Source organism: Orbicella franksi, chromosome 13 (genome assembly GCF_964199315.1).
Source record: "Orbicella franksi chromosome 13, jaOrbFran1.1, whole genome shotgun sequence".
NCBI classification, from domain to species: Eukaryota; Metazoa; Cnidaria; class Anthozoa; order Scleractinia; family Merulinidae; genus Orbicella; species Orbicella franksi.
Window position 1 is genome coordinate 1,626,393 of NC_138157.1, and position 18,873 is coordinate 1,645,265.

Genomic DNA, 18,873 nt, shown 5'->3' on the forward strand with positions numbered 1-18,873 from the left:
GTGAATAACTCTATATACTGGATAAATCAATATCCAGTGGATAAGTATTGGTAAACTAAACTTAACTGCAACTATTCACTGGGGTTTACTTATCCGGTGGATAGCGCTACTACTACATTCATACATTGTACATGTAGCGCAGGGATTGGGGGGAGGGGGGTGGAGGGAAGGTTTGGGACCTGGACTAGGCCGCGATCAGGACTCACTCAAGCAAAGGAGGCCCGCCAACCAATCAAACATTGCTTTTGTTCATTGACAGTTTATTTTGGCTAAAATAATTCTTCAGTGCAAGGCGGCCATGGAAAGGAAACAAAATAAAAATATTCGTAAAAACAAAGCACGTAAAAACGGAACTCCTGGTATCGCCCAGTACAGCCGGATCAAAGATCTTGGGGATACCCTGCATCGCAATCGTGGAATTCTGTAGTAGACGAAACCAGGAGGATTCAAACATATATAGCTTTTTAGAACAATTCAAAAACAATAAATCCCACGGGACTATGAGTGAGTGAGATGTGTGACAATTTTTATGACAATTTTACATTTTACGCTATGATTGTAACCAAACTATCTTAATTTGTAATTCATTTTTAATTGTTGTTCATCTTAACTTTATACACTTCCAATGACGTTTTTTGTATTTTGTAGTTTTGACCACGTTAATAAAGCGATTGATTGATTGCCTGATTGATTAATTGAAAATTAGCAGCAGAAAAACAACGGAGGCTACTGTAACAACTACTGAAGCTTCATCAAACACAAAACGACCTATATGATTTTGTTTAGAATTATTCCATAATTTTATGTGCTTCAGTTAAGCTTTATAAATATGAAAGGTCGACGAAAAGGGGCATACAACTTGTTTTTATCAGAAAAAAACTATTTTTTTAAGACGACCACAACATGCTTTCGTTGCGCAACGAAAACGTTTGTAAACAATCGAGTTCGACGAACAACTGCCCCACAAACCCAAAAGACTGGCACATCAGAGGGAAAACACAAACTATCAGCTTCAATGTTAGGAGAAATTGAGTGAAGAACTGACTAGGCTTCTGTTATTTCCAATGACAGCTGCTTTAGATTTATATAAGATAAGATAAGACAGACTAAAGCATATCGTACATGTAGATATATCACAAGAATTAAGAGTAAAGACTATGTAAAATATAAATACACCTCGAAGCTCATAACTGACAGGGTCGTTTGTGTCTCTATAAAGAAGGCTGGCAGGGACTTATCAATGATGTTCCCGCAATTTTTGGAATCCCCTGACAACTTCTCTACAGTCATTTTCCGACGGAGTCTCCTTTGCGCTTAATAATATCTATTTAGTTCCTTCTTTACTTATTGTTTTATTTGATAGGCTCTCCTGGATTTCGTAAGCGGAGACAGCAACGCTTGATCTCTATGCTTTCCGTTGTTTAGTTCCGATCTGACTTGGCAGTATTCACGAAGTATATGACATGGCTTCAGCAAAGTCTGTTTGAGCAAGAATGATTAAAAAGGGCACAGTAAATGAGACAGTTCTATTTGAGCTAGGCCTTTTTTTGTAGTTTATCTCAAGGATCATAAGTAGATTACGCTCCGCCGATCGCGCGCGCAAGTAAATGGACATTTGCTTTTCACGCCCAAAAATTGTAATTACTTAATTCATGCGACTCGCGCAAGCAGTCGTTAAAATTGGTACAAATCTGATAAAATCTCTCAGTAGAGTCTGAGGAAATAAACCTGTCCGAATTATAAATAGAAAAAAAGATAACATAAACGAGATCGATGTTTTCACTGATTTCCGAGTAACTCATGTATCTCTCACCTTTAATTCACTTCTTTTCCTGCCAGGAATATTCGCTCCCATTCCTGCTGTAAATCCGTCACTTTCAAGAGCTAGAAACACAGTCATCGCCAGAAAAATTACAAAAAACGAACAGAAAAGGAAAATTTTCATTATTATAACCATTGACTTGGGTTGTCTCAGTGATAGTCGATATAAGTTTCAATACCATTTATGTTAAACACTGAACAGGTGACTTTGTCAGACATTTCGATTGACTTTTGATGGGGTTTGTCAACTCTTCCTTTAACGTATTAAAGTGGGAAAGGTTTATTTTAAAACATTTCAATCAAAGAACGATAGAAAAAGCTTAAGATCATAACTAAAACTGAAGCTTAAAAGAGATCTTTAGTCTCCTCAGGTTGTGAATAGGGACAGTAATCTACGGGACTTTCTTTGATTAAGCATTTCCTGAGAGTTTTAGGACAGTCAAGTATATTGTTGTATTTTACCAAAACCAGGAAACCAGTTAGTACATGGGATTTTCTATAAAGAAGCGCTTATATTTATCTCACGTTACAAACTTTTCTGTTCTTTTCTTGAGACGGTTTTTCTCTTGTCAGTCAGATCGATTTAATTTCGGTTTAACCGGTTGAAAGGGTCTAGACTGTAGTAAGTCGAGCTACTCTGGTTTAGCTCGTCGATTATGGATTATGATAATCCATATATAGTCAAACGGACAAATGGAAATTTACCATTAAAAGTCCCTTTCATCAGTCTTTCAAAACGTCTTATGAATATATATGTATGGCGTTTGAGAAAACAAGTGAGGAAAAAAAATAGCATCTCTTTGGCAAAGCATCTTAAAGCACCCGCCATTTCTTCTCCACCCTAACTCGTCTCGCGCATGAAAAACAGATGTGGCGGCGCACGTGTTGTAGTAGGTAGAAAAGATAAGTTTAAAAGCACCAAGAACGAATCACTTTTAGACAATGCTTTCTTTGTCATTTCGCTAAACAACGATAGCAACTGCAATTTAACTTAAACTGATAGAGCGTTGGCGTAGGAGTTGACCTCTTTTCTTCTGTAAAAACTCAGTCCTTTTGTTCCAATTAAGTTACATGTATGCTAGCCACGTGAGTGAAAATGTTCTATTAAGATTACTATAATAAATTCTCGTTCTCTTTGTATGTTGTGTATGTCTTGTTCTCTTTTGTATGTTTCGAGTCAAAAATGTATTTTAATGATGCTGAACCTAGAAATATCAAGCTTTCCGCTGAAGCAATTGCTTGTACATAGCCATTCCCTACATGGCCGAAACACTTTTTGCTACACGTGATAGGATTCAGGTAGGACTCCAAAACATGCTTCAAAACGCCTGCAAACCTAAGCCTGGCGCATTCACAGTCGAAATTGCTGGGCTACTCGCCTCCCATTGTTGCTCGACCATCCAGTTTAATTCATCTAATACGAAGTTTATTACAGTCTTTCACCCAATAGACTCGCAAGTGATTTCAACGTACTGAAGTGACACCTTTTTAGATGGCAGCTTTTGAACACGTTCAATTTTAAGTTCAAAATACTAACTCTCCCTATCCGTTTTCTTACACTTCTTACTCATGTCATTTCTGAGAATTTGGCGATACATGAGGAGCATATATGTATTTGAATTTTTTTATCATGTCTAAATCTATCACGTGCACCGATCTGCTTGGCAATGCATGAACAATGAAAGAGTAGTAAAATCATGATCAATCTTGTGTTGCTTTGCTCTGATCTTTATTGTAATAGTGACTTCTATGTATAAGTTCAAACTATGTCATTTACGAGTTTGTCAAGTTACGTTGTCATCAGTGTAAAGATTATTAATAATAACAGTTGGGTTGATGTTTCTTTTAAGATCTTGTGTCTGTAATCTTGACTGCACCGTGTTTTCCTTTCACTGGACTGGACGAGGACCAGGAATAGCGAAGTCATCGTCTTGTAAGATCTCCCGTTTGCAATGTTCCCTCGCCACTCTGCACATGCTATCCAGTGCACGTTTATTTGCCTCGAGAGATTAAGACAAATCAATGAAAATGTTAGAAAAGATCGCAGAGCATGAAAAAACATAGTAGAGAGGAGGGATGGTCGTGGTAATTTTAAAAAGAATCTACTCTGAAATAGAAGAATTTCTGTTTTGTAAGTGTGTTATTTCTACAAGGTACCAAGGCGATTGGGTGCCTTCTGCCGCATGAAATGTTTTTTGTTTGTTTGTTTGTTTTTTTTACTTTTCTCAGAGGATACGCATTTTGAACCCTTGACGAACATTTCTATTAGTGTCACGGAAGGCCGGGTTGGCATCCCGGCGATTGAAAGTACCTATGGACGAAATTTCCTGTTCAGTAAAAAAATAATATAAATTTAAGCAACAATAGTCCAACCAGAAAAAAAAAGAAACAAAAAACCTAACGAAAACTTGGAAACCCTTTGCCAAGCTTAACAAGCTCGCTGCGGTGCAACACACGATTACACAATAATCACTTATTTGAGTTTACCTGAGGGTCTGAGAAAGAGCCTAAGAAGTTTGCTTATATAACTGATTTGAAGTTGCAAAAATTAAAGTTCTCACGATAAATTTCGTACACTAATAACAGGTCACAACTTTATCCGCCATATTTCGGTCTAGAGAGTTAATACTGTACCGCAAATTATTTTTTAGGCCTTTCCAAGAAACCTGTGCACGATTATGTTTTTTACAATTGTTTGGAATAAACCGTCATGAGAGCAATGTAATATATCTGAGATTTTTCGTCGTAGCAATCTGGTGCTTTACTACTTGAGCCGCATGCAGCCAGGTTGAAAGAGGCAGATAAAAGAATATACTATACGGTCGAAAAATTAGAAAAATGAAAGATGAAGTCAGTAAAACCTGTAGTTGATCTCTTTTGAATGGGGTCTTTGCGCTGAAGCTCTGGCACAAGGGAAGATACATTGCAGCTAGAACGAGGGTCGAGAGAAAAAACGCTGTTGCGATTCCCTTCTTCATAATTCAGTCGGTATCGATTGGAAGACTTTGCAAAAGTTTGCGATGCTACTGATGAGCGCTTTAAAGCTATTGCATTTTATAGACACTTAACTACAGCTTTCCTTCGAAAATGCAATCAATGCGGAGTTCCGTTAATGACACAGACTGGTAAATAAACGGAAAATCTATCAATAGTTTGTTAACTATAAAGTAATCAAGGAACCATTTTATTTGCAGTGCTCTGATTAAGCCGCATTTTAATGGCCAAGTGAAAGAAACTTGAGACGTACTTTTTTCCACTACGACAGAGTTTAATTCTGATTAACAGTTTGTTTACAAATTCTCTACGTTTAACATTTTTTTGACCAAGCGAATTACTAGCTTACGGCATTTTAAAACCCGAACTTTCATGATAAAGGCTTACCGAGCGAAACTTATTGAACGGTATTGATAAACTTGGTATTTAGTGCATTAAAAGTTTAGTAAGCCCTATTTCCGACCACTTTTCTTGTGATGTTAATTTCACCACGTGGTTTCTAAATGGTATTCTTTTTGGCACATATATTTGTCCATTTTATTAATGTTAACTCCATTTCCGAGGCCTCTAGTGCAGCGAAAGGAAATTAAAAGATTTACTTGCCTTACACGTTATTTACCTAGATTATTACATAAAATCCATTGTAAGGATTTTAATTTCCTAAGCGTCATTAGGACTGACAAACCAACAAATGTGAAAAAAGCAGAGGAAACTTCGCCAAAAAATAAAAGCACATTAACTTACACGAATAAACCCGCTTGTTTCTGAAAACAGATCGCAAGTGGCTTCTTTCTACCACGGATCGAAGAGCTGGGACGCATTTTCAATCAGTTTTATTCCATCAGTTAATCAAAGTCCAATTACTTTCACATCCCAAGAGAGAGAGAGAGAGAGAGAGAGAGAGAGAGAGAGAGAGAGAGAGAGAGATACAGGTAAACCGCCGCATCCCTATTAAAAATCCAAAGCTAGTAAAATTAATAGATTATCAAGGCACTTTTTAAGGACCTCTTTCCAGAAAGTCAAGGAGCAGAAAAGCTAGAATACATTGCTATATCTGCTGTAATTTGCATGCGTACAAAGTTATTTGGAGAAGTGAATGGAACCTCTGTGTAGTAATTTAGAAGGAATGCTTGTATACCTGGAGCACTTTGTTTATTTCTTAGGAGAATGTGCTTCATGTTATATAAAAAACAGCACAAATTAAAATAACGGCTTTTACTTTCTCTTCATACCAGTTAACGTTCACCTTTTGGAGGGAAATTGCTATATCTCAAATCTGCTTATTCATTTATCTATTTAAAAGAAAATAAAGCCACGGAATGTTCTGAAAAACGTCAGAAGTTAAATTAATTCGTTTTTATTATTCAACACCTTTTCCTTCGTTTTAGTCTGAACGCCCAATAGCTCTTAAACTGAAGCCTGTTTTGTTTCATTAAAAAGCTATTTTTATACATACATTTGAAATGAGGAAAGAGTCAACAAATGTATGCCAAATATATATTTGCAATAGCGGTGCCAAAACTTTGCTTTTTCCAGTATTTGTATGAGAGCTTGCGCCTACGCGAATAACATTGCCGGCGACGTTTCAAGATTTAGTTAAATACATTTTGAGAACTTCAAACACAAAATCGTTGCTTTCGCAACAAGTTAGGATTTTCAATACAGTGTCTTAAATCTTCTGTTTTAAAAGCACTACAAATATTTATATACAAGAAGCAATTGAATTAAAAAAAGAAAAAAAATCAGTGCAACGTTTCAATAGCTTCAATTTTAGTATTCTTGTAAAACTGAATAAATTAGGAACAGCGAAAATTATTCACTTCTGATTCATAAACAGGTGCAGGCAAGTTGCAAGCAATGTTTCCACACGGTTCACATATATATATTTTTGTTATATAATGAAAACACAACTAAGTTAAAGTAGGTTGCGTACTCATGTAGATATTTGGCTTCGTTCTGTGTTTCTTCTGTGCTTTGAGGCCGATATTACGCGTTATTTTGATCGATTCTATGACCATTCAGTTAATGCTGAAATTGCCTACAATTGGATGACCTAGCTCTTTTAATTTATTTCTGTTTCAAAGTAAGTTATTGGAAGTTTCCAAACACAGCAATTAGCAAACACTGTTTTATTGCCGGCTAAGGATCGATAAACCACGATTTGGTGAAAGCGTGAAGTCGGAATAGCTAAATACATAACTACTATATAATTTTGCAGGCTACTCGAAGAGTTCGTCCCGATCCGCTGATACAGCGGGTGGAGGGAGGCGCTGAGAGAGAAAAGTTTCTCTTTAGAAATATTTTTGGATTGAGCTTTCGTTCTTTTAAAAGTGTGACGTACGAAACATTTAAGTAGCGCTATAATATTCGCCATAGTTCACTGACATAAACTGCTTATTTAGATGGATTCAATACTTACCATTCGTCTTGTATCCCAGTTCCCAGTACCCCCGTTAAATCCTTCGCATGGTCCGAGGACCACAAGGGCGGAAAACAGAACCGCTAGCACAAAAAATCTAAAGGTGCCTCCTTTTCTCATCCTTCTTTGCTTTTCTCTGGTCTTGGAAAACGTTAAGATCAATAGCTGTGTTTGATTGTTCAAGGTTGGTCGACTTAGAGGTTTATATAGGCGAGTGTCGCCTTCTATCTACGAATTAGAACTTGTAAATAAAAAGACGTTGATACAATGTCAACTGTATATATTGACGGCAAACGTTGCATCCGGCCATGAAATGACGCTTAGCTTTGCGTGCTCGATTTATCTGTTTCCATCTCACATCCGAAGGATTTAATGTTGCCACTTATAATTTCCTTTATTTCAGAGTAGACAGTAAAAATTGACATCCTGCCACTTAGCCTGTGTCACCAAGAAAAAAATTGTCGTGGAAAACTGTTTGTTTGCCGGTAACTTCCGAAAAAATATTTAAATGTGAGCATTGTTTTTTTTTTTTTTGCGAATCAGCAAAGCAAGAAAGAAATGGACAAAGTTTACTCATCTGTATGGTACACTTACAACGGTGTCAACAACATTTTGAATGTGTATTTCACATTCACGTGCAAATCAGTACCTTTTTGCAAATAACGCAATAACTTGAAATAAATAACGTTTAATTTTCTTTTGGTACCAATATCGGAACAAACATTTCCCTTAGTCACTCCTAACGTCAGTTTGAATCAGCGTTAGTTACGCGAACCTGTTTTAACTGATCATAGATACATAGACAATGTCCTTAGCTGGCGTTTGTCTTTATTCTTACACTTTTGCTCCGAATGTGTCAAATGTTAAAGCCGGTAAGTCGATTTTTCCCGCTGCCGTATCTTTTTGGTCTCCGTTGGCAGGTCTTTCCGCAAATTCAGTACATCAAACAAAGATATCAGCTTATAGTACAATGAAACGCGAACAACTTTTTTACATTTCCATTATCCAGATTTCCGTTTCCCATAGATTCCGACAAATGTATTTTCGGTTGAATCAAAGAAAGGGTTAAGATTGTCCTAAAACGAAATGTCGTGGACAATTTTGATAATTGCACAATTGTTCTATTCTGACAACGTTATCTCTACAAAGGTCCGTCAAGTATTCAGTAGCGTCACTCAAACAATTTGGCACGCATTGTCACGACATATCGCCTGTTTCCCTGCCATTTCTTTCTGCCAAAATACAATTGACAATTTTTTGTACCGAATTAAAAGACGACTCTCCAAAGTTAAATCTGTTGTATCTTGTCTCCCGTTGGTAAAATACCTTGGGTATATTTTTGAGGTTACGTTTGTGTGGAAAATGAGCCGGTTCACCATCTGGTTTTTAATGGACAGTTTATTACGAAATAATCACGCGAACGGCTTTTAAGCGGGGTAAGCAACTCAAACAAGACCTAATTTTATCGCTGTTTACTTGTTATCTTACAAACACAAGGAAGTGTGCAGGAAAAACAAAAGCATTTTTGAAAAACCACCTGAAAAAATAGATTAAATGTCCTCTATGTTTCCCCCTTTTTCTTCTCTTAAGTGGCAATCAGATAAAACCACTAGGCGCGGCCGATGTTTACTTATCGCGGCTGAACATTATAATAGAGAGAGTAAGAAACCTACCATGATGGTAAATTAATTGTATTCTGGCCCGAAACTTCCACAACATGTCAAGTTTATAGCCACTAAGTTTAACTGTTCACTGGCTGTTACACAATTAAGTTTTCAAACAACACGAAGCCAGCAAGGGCATTTTCACCTTTGAAAGTTGTTGTGCTTTATAAACCTTAAGTATATCATGGGTTTGTAGTCATTAACAAAGATATTACAACAATAACTACCCTGACTATCGTACAGACTTGAGTAATTCCCCGATACAATCAGTATCTGTTGTAACGGTCCTGTAAGTTGGTAAGAACCCGTGATGCACGCGAGCTAACAGAAAATAAAAATCAGGTCATTTTAACCACGCTTTTTTTGTGTCCTTAACAATAAAGGGTTTGACGAAAGAATGAAAGTGAGACATGCCGACTGAAATTTCCTTAGGGGAATCTCCTCGCTTTTTGTACTGATTTACTCATAGCTCTCTGACAATAAACCTTCCGTTTACTTTTGATCGCAAGCCTGCGTCGCGAACACTGTGCCAAGATACAGCATTAAATTTCCGTCTACAACGCTGGCTATTGATCACAAGTCTTGACTTAGCTTCTGGAAAGGTTTATCATCGGAGGGAATTTGGCCCTTTTAAAACGGTTGAGGCTATATTAAGACGGTTAAGATTGCTGCAAAGTAACAGGTTTTCAAGATATCGATATGGAACACAAAACGACAGCTCGATTCAACAGACATCATGTGCACATTGAAAGTCCCTGAACATACTCTAGTGCTATTTAAACAAAAAAAGAAACGCTTTTAAATTGCTGGCGACTTAAAATCAATGAAATGATATTGTTCTCCAGGTCTAAGCGATACGGCCAAAGGCTTTCAATAAAGGATTGTCAGACCGGAAGGTTTCCTGTTTTTCAGGTTTGTGGGCGTATTATCAGAGTTTTGGAGAGTAAAAGTAAACGGAAAATACACTGGCATTGCTTTGATAGTCTAATGACAAAGACTCGCACACGTCAGACTGTCTCAGTGCTTATTTTCTTTTATTACATGTGCCAAACTTTACAGTTAAATCAGATATCTTCATCTGTGCTTTTGGAAAAGTTTGCTGTTCAGTTGTATATGTATTACATGACGTAACAAGTCAGCCGCTGGACATGATTTTACTCCTTCAAAGGCGCGGGCGCTTCTTCGTCTTCCATAAACTCTCGTTTGCAGTATTCTCTCATCGCATGACACATGCTTCTTTTTTCCTTCATCACCTGCAAGAGAAAGAGAAACGTGTTCCAGTTATGGTTTCTTCAACTTACCTTCAATAAAAGCGTTTGAAACTGGTCAATCTAGAAAGGATATTTACATTTTGCCCAAAAATATAAGATAAAGCAGTCACTCTGTTGTGAGGAAATACAAACATGCAGCACAATGGTTGTCAGGGCTCAAAATAAAATATGATATTGAAACAAGAGATTAGTCAAGCCAAAACCGCAAAACCGAAAACCGAAATAAAAGCCCTCACTGACAAAGCTTTGGTAGGCTTCAGAATCTCTCTTTCTGTTATTTGATTTTTATATGTCTAAACGTACTTGTTGTACTTTCCGAAGTTCTTTCTGCGTCTTCCCTCGTTAGTACAGAATTCTTCGTGGTCTAAAAAATTGCTTATTTGTTTGTAAATCGGCTCAACAGACCTACAGCAATACGAGACTAGAAAAAATTGCATGGTAAAATAATTTTAGATAATTTTTGTTTAAAAGAAACACGACATTCTGAACTTGCTTTTTGATTGCTGTTGTAAGAATTTTCATTTGCGTAGGCACAATGGCAGCCGTATTTTACAACCAAACTACTTTATTTTACAACCAAACTAACCGTCTATAGTTTGCTGTTATTACACGTGAGCGGAGCGAGTGCGCGCAATGTTATTTCCGCCACGAAAAGGAGAAACAACTCGCAATCGAGCAATAAGATCATCCCAGCTGCGTGATTATATGTGAAACAGTCTTTTGCTTTGATGTTACCTTTAGCCTTTAGCCTCTGCTTGGCAGCCGTTACGACCCAAACAACGGCTGTTAAAGAGTTTAGGCTTGTCATGCATTCCTCTAAGAGAAAGTCCAGGTACAAAGCTTATAAGAGGTCCCTTGGATTCCTCCGTAGGAAAAAAGAGGGCGGCTGTACATTTTACCACAATGCCTTGCGAACCTAAAGTAGCCTATAAGGCACAAAGAAAGCCAAATTTTACAATATTTTTCCCTGTGCTAAGGACATTGAGTAGCCTAGGTTTGAAGATTTTATAGCGTTTCTGTACGTTTCTATGAACGTTGTTAAGGTTTTTGTGCGCTAAGAATTATGGGTAGATGCACCAGTCGCCATCTTTTTTCCTCTGGAGGATTACAGTTTAGCGCGACTCCAGGATGTAACTTCCATGGCAAAACCAGAAAAACCATAGAATACATTGGACGGAAAAATTCCGAGAAACCGCCATTATTGTTGACAAAAACCGAAAACCAAAGACTAAATTGGAGAAAACCCGCAAACCGCACTAGACACCAAAACCGAAAAACCGCAGTTTTTAAGTGCGAAAACCGAAAAACCGAACCAAAAATCGGCGAAATCCGCAAAACCGAAAATCCCAACGCTCTTTGAGTGTTGATGGCATTTAGTTTTAAAAAACAAATAATTGGAGACACTATTTACAATGACTGAACTGGCGGCAAAGCCCTTAAAAGAATGATAGACCTTTTTAGCTTGGGCGGTTTGTTGCCCTATTTCTTGCTTTCAAATTTTCAAACAGTGGCGCGAATATGAATGAAGAATTTTAAGATGGATAAAAGGACAATTGTCTAGAGAATATCACGTGGCCTGTAATTGGAAAACAAACCGCCCAAGCTAAAAAGGTCTATTGCACGCAAGCGAGGCTTACAGGTGAATTTTGAGCATTTTCCGGACATAATACGTATAAAACCAGGAGCCATAATCGGGGACGAAGACCGTAAGCGCGCCATTTCTAGTACTGGGGTTGTCCCCATGATATGGGACAATAATTCTATTTTTAGAACAAATTGCGCTATCGCCTGCGGCACACGCGCGTACATGCTGCGAGGATTTTTGCTGATGTCGCGCGGGGGAAATGGCGTCCGAAATTCCCGAAATGTTTCATGTTTTTGGCCCACAACTCAACGCTCTTGACTGTTGGAATTTTGCTTAAGTATTTTCGTCGTAAGCTGCTCCAGTTTGAGTGAAGTAAGTCAGTGTCGAATTTAGGTATGTTCCGCTGTAAGCTCATATTTATCGCTGACCAAGTTGTGTTCCGACGGATGCTTCTTTTACATGAGCTGTACATTACTCCACTTTAAATTTCACATATGTTGAAGATTAACAGCTTTTCCATTACACAGCAAAAAACTAGCTGGATATATTTAGGTATAGCAGAGCTTCAGGACTTCATGGTTTCCTAGCTCCTCTTGCCACACGCTTGCGAGGAATTTGTCAGTCTATCGCGACCGAAAAGTAAAACAAAATAATTGCTAGTTTGAATTTCGCTTGAATTGTAAGCAACGCTTGATGTTTCATCAAAGCCCGATAACTTTACGTCCGTAGATACTGCTCAGTTTTATTCGTGTAAAAATCCAGTAAATTTTCTGTTGTCGATGAATGAGAGAGCCCGCCGATGCGTGTTTTTGTACAGTCAGTAAACATGACAAATTGTACTTCCGCCGCACTTTCGTGTGAAAGCGTACATCGAACTCAAACAATAACTCTATAGTTTTTAAATATCTTTAAGATTGATAAATGTTTGAGAATATATTAAAAGCTAAGCTGAAAATATGTGAATAAAACAGAAATAATCAGCAAAGTTACGATGACGCTTTCTTTAATCAACTTGGAATAACGATTTCGATTTTGTTGGTCGAGCTATCAAAACTCCTTGTCTATTTTCATTTTCGCAGTGTAAAACTTCACTATGCTTATGTTGAAGAAACACATATGATGTTAGTAGCCTTTCTTGTGTTCGTGAAATTTGTTACAGCATCTCAGCACAAAAGATAACGAAAGAAATCTTTGTCAAGATTTGTTGACAATCGAAAACACCGACTCGGACTTGAAAATGCATGAGCTGCACTATGCAAATGAGCTAATTGTACGCGTCAGACTTTCCTTTCAAAAACTTTTGCAAACTCACCAAACAAACAGAAACAACAAGAAACCATCAAAACAGGTTTTGGTTATGATTAAGCATTGTCTGAAAAACTCACAAATTAACTCGATACCAGAGTAGAGAGTTTTCTTGCTATATTCTTAAGTCAGAACAAACGCAAAAACATACGCGCAAGCTTACAACTAGCGTGAGCAGATCTTATTATTCATTCCCAGCGCGAGATTGAAGTCTTGTTTTCGACCCTGAAAAACTCACCTTTTCCGTTAGTTCGGAGCATAAAACTACATATAAGCGCCCTGGTTCGTATTCCCTGCCTTATTCCCGGCCATCGCTGTGAAAAATACGCAAGAGAATCTCTCAACTCTCACCATTTGATCACGCAACGTGACAACATACACGCGAGAGCCCCCGACATGTGCGTGAATCCGCGCGAATATATGACGTCAGGATGGCGCAATTTGTTCTAAAAATAGAAAAATTGTCCCATATCATAGGTGCGCGCGAATCCCGAGTCTTACGGTCTCCGTCCCCGATTATGGCTCCTGATAAAACCTATTCAGATGTGGCATTAAATTTAGAATGTCAACACTCCAGGCATCTTTCGTGTCGAAATGTTCCACTAGCAATAATATTGTTATCAGAACTCATGTAACTTTTATTATGCAGAACAAGTGACTCTCAATAACGTTGTTTGATTATGGTGAAAGCTGTCGAGCAGTACTTTCTGTTTACAATGATGTAATAGTATTAGTATAGTATGCTGTACAAATTCGTTTTAAAGTCTGTGGATTAAACCATCGCGTGTGACCATTCAAATGAAAGCTATTGAGCAGCACTTTCATGTGGTACTGTAATGCTTTACAAGGTGGTTCTAACTTGTAAGCCTGTGGATAAAATCCAGGTATGTGACCACTCAAATGAAAGCTATAGAGCAGAATCTTCTTGTAGCACCGTTTATCATGCCGCTGTACTAGGTAACTCTAACTTTTAAGTCTCTGGATAAAATCCTGGCTTGCGGCCATTTAAATGAAAGCTTTTAAGCAGTACTTTCCTGTGGTATTGTTTTTGCTGATCAACAACCACAAATTACCAACACTTACTAAATTGAAAGGAGTAATCTGCTTTGTTAATGTGTTTTTAGTGTTGTTATTGCTATTACTTTTACTACGAATTTTCTCTTTTGTTAGGAATAATGCTGTTGCTAGGATATGCCCGATGAACGCAAAACTTGACGTGTTCTTGACATGTAAATTGCGACGACAACGCAAATTTGCTTTAGATTAACTTGGTAGGAACAAAAAAAGAGCGACACAGGTTAACATGACCATCTGAATAAAAAAAAAAGAATGAGATGAATCGTTTTTACACAAAATGAAAATCTCACAACAACTACGGAATAACCGTGAAAATAAGAAAGAGGAACATGACTGCTTAGCAGACTCGAACACTGATACATGTTCTGTTGTGTTATCAAATCGAGTTGTTAAAGAACAGACCTTCACTGGGTAGTTTGCCTTACTCAGCAAAGTTTCAAACCTGTACTGTTCATACCGTCAGGGCTAAACTATTGGACTTTGTTGAGTAGCGTCTAATTCATCCCTGTGATACAGCTAACAGCACATATTGAATAAACTAAAATCAAAGCAAAAAAAATGCTATTTCAAAACCTGTGCTGTGGGTTTTTGCTAAAGTACTTTTAATTAAGACATTTTGCTTAATACTGGCTGTTAAAGTAAAAAAAGAGAAAAGATTTGGGCCACATTATTTGTTATTGGTCCATGATTGATCTCACGAATGTGTTTTGTCTTGTCGTTGACAATAGAATCTACATTTTGTAAACAAGAACTGAAAATCTTTTTTGTATATTGCAAAAAGGGTGCTTTGCATTGGTAGTCAAGCACAGAGGTAGTTGCTTATTTCTGTCAACCAAGTAATTATTTAATCCATTGGTGTATGTTTTACGCTTTGCATGATTTATCTTCAGGAAAGCTTTCTAAGAATACATTAACTGATTTTTATTTCAATCAAGTTTTCACCTGAGCGACCGTTTATTGTTTTACAAAGGGTTTACAAAAAAAGGACGTATAGTCAATTTGTAATGAAAGCCAAAAAGTCGTTGTTTCAATCTCAACCTTGGGTTTTGAAATATGAAAGGTTTTCCAATATAAAAGAGAAAGAAAAATGTATGATTTACAGCTTCTTATCTACACACAAGCTACTTTTTCAATGCATGGCCGCTACTGTTTGATTACGCTTTAATTGCATTCGTGGGCAAGCTTATTTCTTTTATCGCGAAACGTTTTTTAGTTTAAACCAGTTAAAAATTAAAGCCTCGACTTGCTAAGTTTCACAACGTCTTTTGCAACGCTAAGTACACGCTGATCTGTCCAGATATCCTAAATTTATGTCAAACAGAATGGAACAATTTTACGTTTTTCGCTGATCTGAGCGATTCCTACAAGCACACAGACGTTATCATCGGTCTGTTTTTGTTACACAAACAGTACAAGTATGTGGACTGTTATCTCCGAAGTATTTCTTACATCACTGTGAGGCTCAAGTCCTCGGCTTTTAATTAAACATTAAACCCTGTTGAGTGTCGCGCTCAGAAAAATGTGTTTTTTTAACATTTAAGGCATTTTCTACTGGTAAAACATTTTCAGTTGAGTTTAACTGAGGCCGACTGATCCAAGTAAGGCAAAATCACTGTAATTGGCATGATTGAGAAAAAACATGTCATTTTTTGTTTGGTTTTCCTTTCAATTACTCAGCTCTGCTCCAAGAAAAACTTGTCCCAACCTACATAGCGTTTTTCGCTTCTTTATCTTGGAATCATAATAAAATTTACTGAGTATCTTACAACGAGGTCCTTACAAGAGAGCTGTCAAGTTAACTTGTTGACCGGTTAGCGCTTTAGTAAAAAAAAAAATGGAAACAAGAAACTGACACAGTCCGACGTACCTCCAGGGCTCTTTTCCACGAGCCAGTACCTCCCGTAAATCCTTGAACAGTTGGAAAGTTAGCTACGGCGATTACCAACGCGATGACAAGGAAAATTGCTAGCTTTTTCTGCATGATTTCTTCAGTGTCGTTTAGAAAAGATGTGATGCTTTCGCTTGAAGGCTTTGACTCTACTGTTTACTACAATTGTGTTGGTTGTGTTTTTTGAATCGAAGCTGCCCTTTATACAAAACCGAACAAAAGACATGTAAAGTACGCACTCATCACACTCATTACAATAAATGAACCCTTGGTAATAATAATTAAGTGACTCCCACATCGTCGTCAAGCGGCTGTAAATCTTGACAAATTTATCTTAACGACGTCATTCAAGAACGTCCGATAAAACTCTCTTAAAACTAATAATTACTTTTCCTTCCTTAAAATGCGAGAAGTAAGTAAAATAAGAAACAAAGGCAGTCGATCAGTGCAGGATTAGCGAAAAAAATCCTTACCCAGGCGGTATTATTCAGAATTTTGCTCCTTGGCGGCACAAATTTGTTTGCATCATCAAGGCAGCTTTGTTCGCTTGATGAAGTATTCTCTGCTGAGCCACTGATTATCGTTTGAAGTTAAAAAGCAGTTATTAATTGGTCGTCTTGTGTCTTAATAACGCACATTAAACATGGATTACTAGGCTTCGAGCCTGAGAAAGATTTGTTAACTTCTATATTTCCGTGATTTGAAATCATGGAAGAAAATTTTGTTTTTCACACCGTTTTTTCTCGCTTGCTATGTCTTGGTCGCGAGCAGATGGTTGAACAAAATTTAAACGTCAGTTACACTGCTAATGCCAAAATCACATCAAAGCATAAGTTCTGAGTTACAAGAGTGAAAATGGTGACACTTTTTAGTATTCTCGACTCACGACCTAACACTCGTCGCTTTGCGGAACGAAGTTTCGACTAATGTGGATTTTCGGATTATTGTAATTTGAAAGGAGATGTCGTAAAAAACTATAATTGCTTTTTGCCTCCTTCAGTCGAAAGAGGACAGTAATATCAAAGTAATCTTTGTGGATTTCACACATCCGACCTGGGATCGTAAAATCAAGTTAGCGCCTTCTTGCATGGTGTCGCTTTCGCCCTGAGTAAAATTACTCTTTAAATACTGTTTAATGATTTGTTTTAACATTTCCGAATTGCTTTCATTATGAATGGCCTATCACACTTTCCGCGTGCGTCTATCACTGAGAAGGTTGACGTAAACAATATAAACAACTTCTACCTCAGATCAGAAGATTAAATTCTTCACTTGGAATTATGATGCAAATTTTCTTTTTTAACGATTTGTGTTTCACTTGCAGATCGACCCAGGTCTCAAAATATCTTCATGAAAATAGAACACCATGAAGTCCGAAATCCAGGACAAATGCGCACTGAAATATTAACTGATAAGACTCAGTTTTGTACAATTTATGCAGCTCTCGTTTTCACCTTTTTTTATTTCGTGTTTGCCTTATCTTTCGATTTGCTATATTCGTCATTAATAGACATAGGCAAGATGATTTAGCGGGATAATTCGTTCTTAATGATCATTGCTGTCTACCCTCATAATTTTTATAAGCAAGCAGTTCTGATTCCTTTTTGAATCAACACAAATTTTCATGATTTGCGAATGATTCAAAAATCTTCATGATTCTGAGAATCAATAAAAAGAAGACAACATACAAAGCAAAAGTTGAAGAGCTCAATGAGCTTTGAGGGTGGAAAATTTTGAAATGTCGACATGCACTAAAACGGAAATTATGAATAAAACTGACACATATCGTTCCATTGATGATTAAAAGTAAGGAATTTAAAAGTTTTCCGTTTAATTTTCAATTCTCCCTGGCCTGGGTAAACTTGAATTCGTATGTTAATTCACTTTCAGGAATTGTTTTCCCAAAGACGAGTCCTGAGCAATTCATGAACCCGTGAGAAGAAAATGTGGGACTTACAGAGGAACTGTGAAAGTAGGCAGGCGCAGCCAATAGATAAACGTAACTAACCTCCATGACTTTCCTGCTCTAACTACATGTCATCTAACTATTGTTTAATTTGTTTGGTTTTTCTTCTTTGTTACATAGCCTAGCTCAAAGAAACAATTCACTCCTTTTTTAAATTTTTAAATTTTAATAATAGACACAGATCGCTCCAACGGTTTTAGTTCCCCAGAATGTTTTCTTTTTTTTTCCTGTTTGGTCTTGGAATCTTAATTAAAAATTATTTCGTATTTTATATTGAGAGGGCCATTTTCTTGAAGTCAAATCTAAGACAGGTGTGACAAACGGCAACTTGGTGACCGTTTGCTGTTTTCACAGAAGACGGTAAACGAATTGCCAAGGAATATAGAAGTTCAAGCCTACCTGCAAAGCTCTTTTCCAGGTTCCAGTTCCGCCTGAAAACCCTTGTGCTGTTGGAAAGTTAGCAACGGCGATTACCAGCGCAAGGACAAGTAAAATCGCCAGACGTTTCTGCATGTTTTGTTCAGTGTGATGGAGTCAAGGTGCTCTGGCGTTGATGGCTTGACCTGAAATGGTTTGTTGCAGTTGTGTAGGTCCTGTTTTTAAACCGAAACTGCGCTGAGCATGTTTCCTGTTCAATTTATTTAACTTTCCATCCACCGCTCTAATCCTTTTGTTGTCAGAGTTTGGAAGCATCTTTAAACAATATTAAAGTAAAATTTGATGGAGTATTCAAAGGGAGCTACGTTTCCGAGTATAAACTGTTTTAATGGGAAATCGTGAGGATATTAAAGTCAAGCAGGGCAAATCAGTAAATATTCAATAAATTGTAGTGATGTATTTCCTCGATTAAGCGCCCACGTTGCTTATTACAATTTTTAGACTT

The 18,873-nt window shown here is 37.3% G+C and overlaps 2 long non-coding RNA genes across 2 annotated transcripts; both read right to left on the minus strand.

Moving 5' to 3' along the window:
* Positions 1 to 3,509: 3,509 nt before the first annotated feature.
* Positions 3,510 to 7,484, minus strand: LOC145465687 (uncharacterized). Its single transcript, XR_014041674.1, has 2 exons — positions 7,235 to 7,484; positions 3,510 to 3,821 (listed from the first exon to the last, which is right to left on the minus strand). It is a non-coding gene; the product is annotated as an uncharacterized LOC145465687 (long non-coding RNA).
* Positions 7,485 to 9,556: 2,072 nt separating this feature from the next.
* Positions 9,557 to 18,640, minus strand: LOC145464921 (uncharacterized). The gene is made up of 2 exons (XR_014041468.1): positions 18,390 to 18,640; positions 9,557 to 10,151 (listed from the first exon to the last, which is right to left on the minus strand). It is a non-coding gene; the product is annotated as an uncharacterized LOC145464921 (long non-coding RNA).
* Between the last annotated feature and the right edge of the window lie 233 nt (positions 18,641 to 18,873).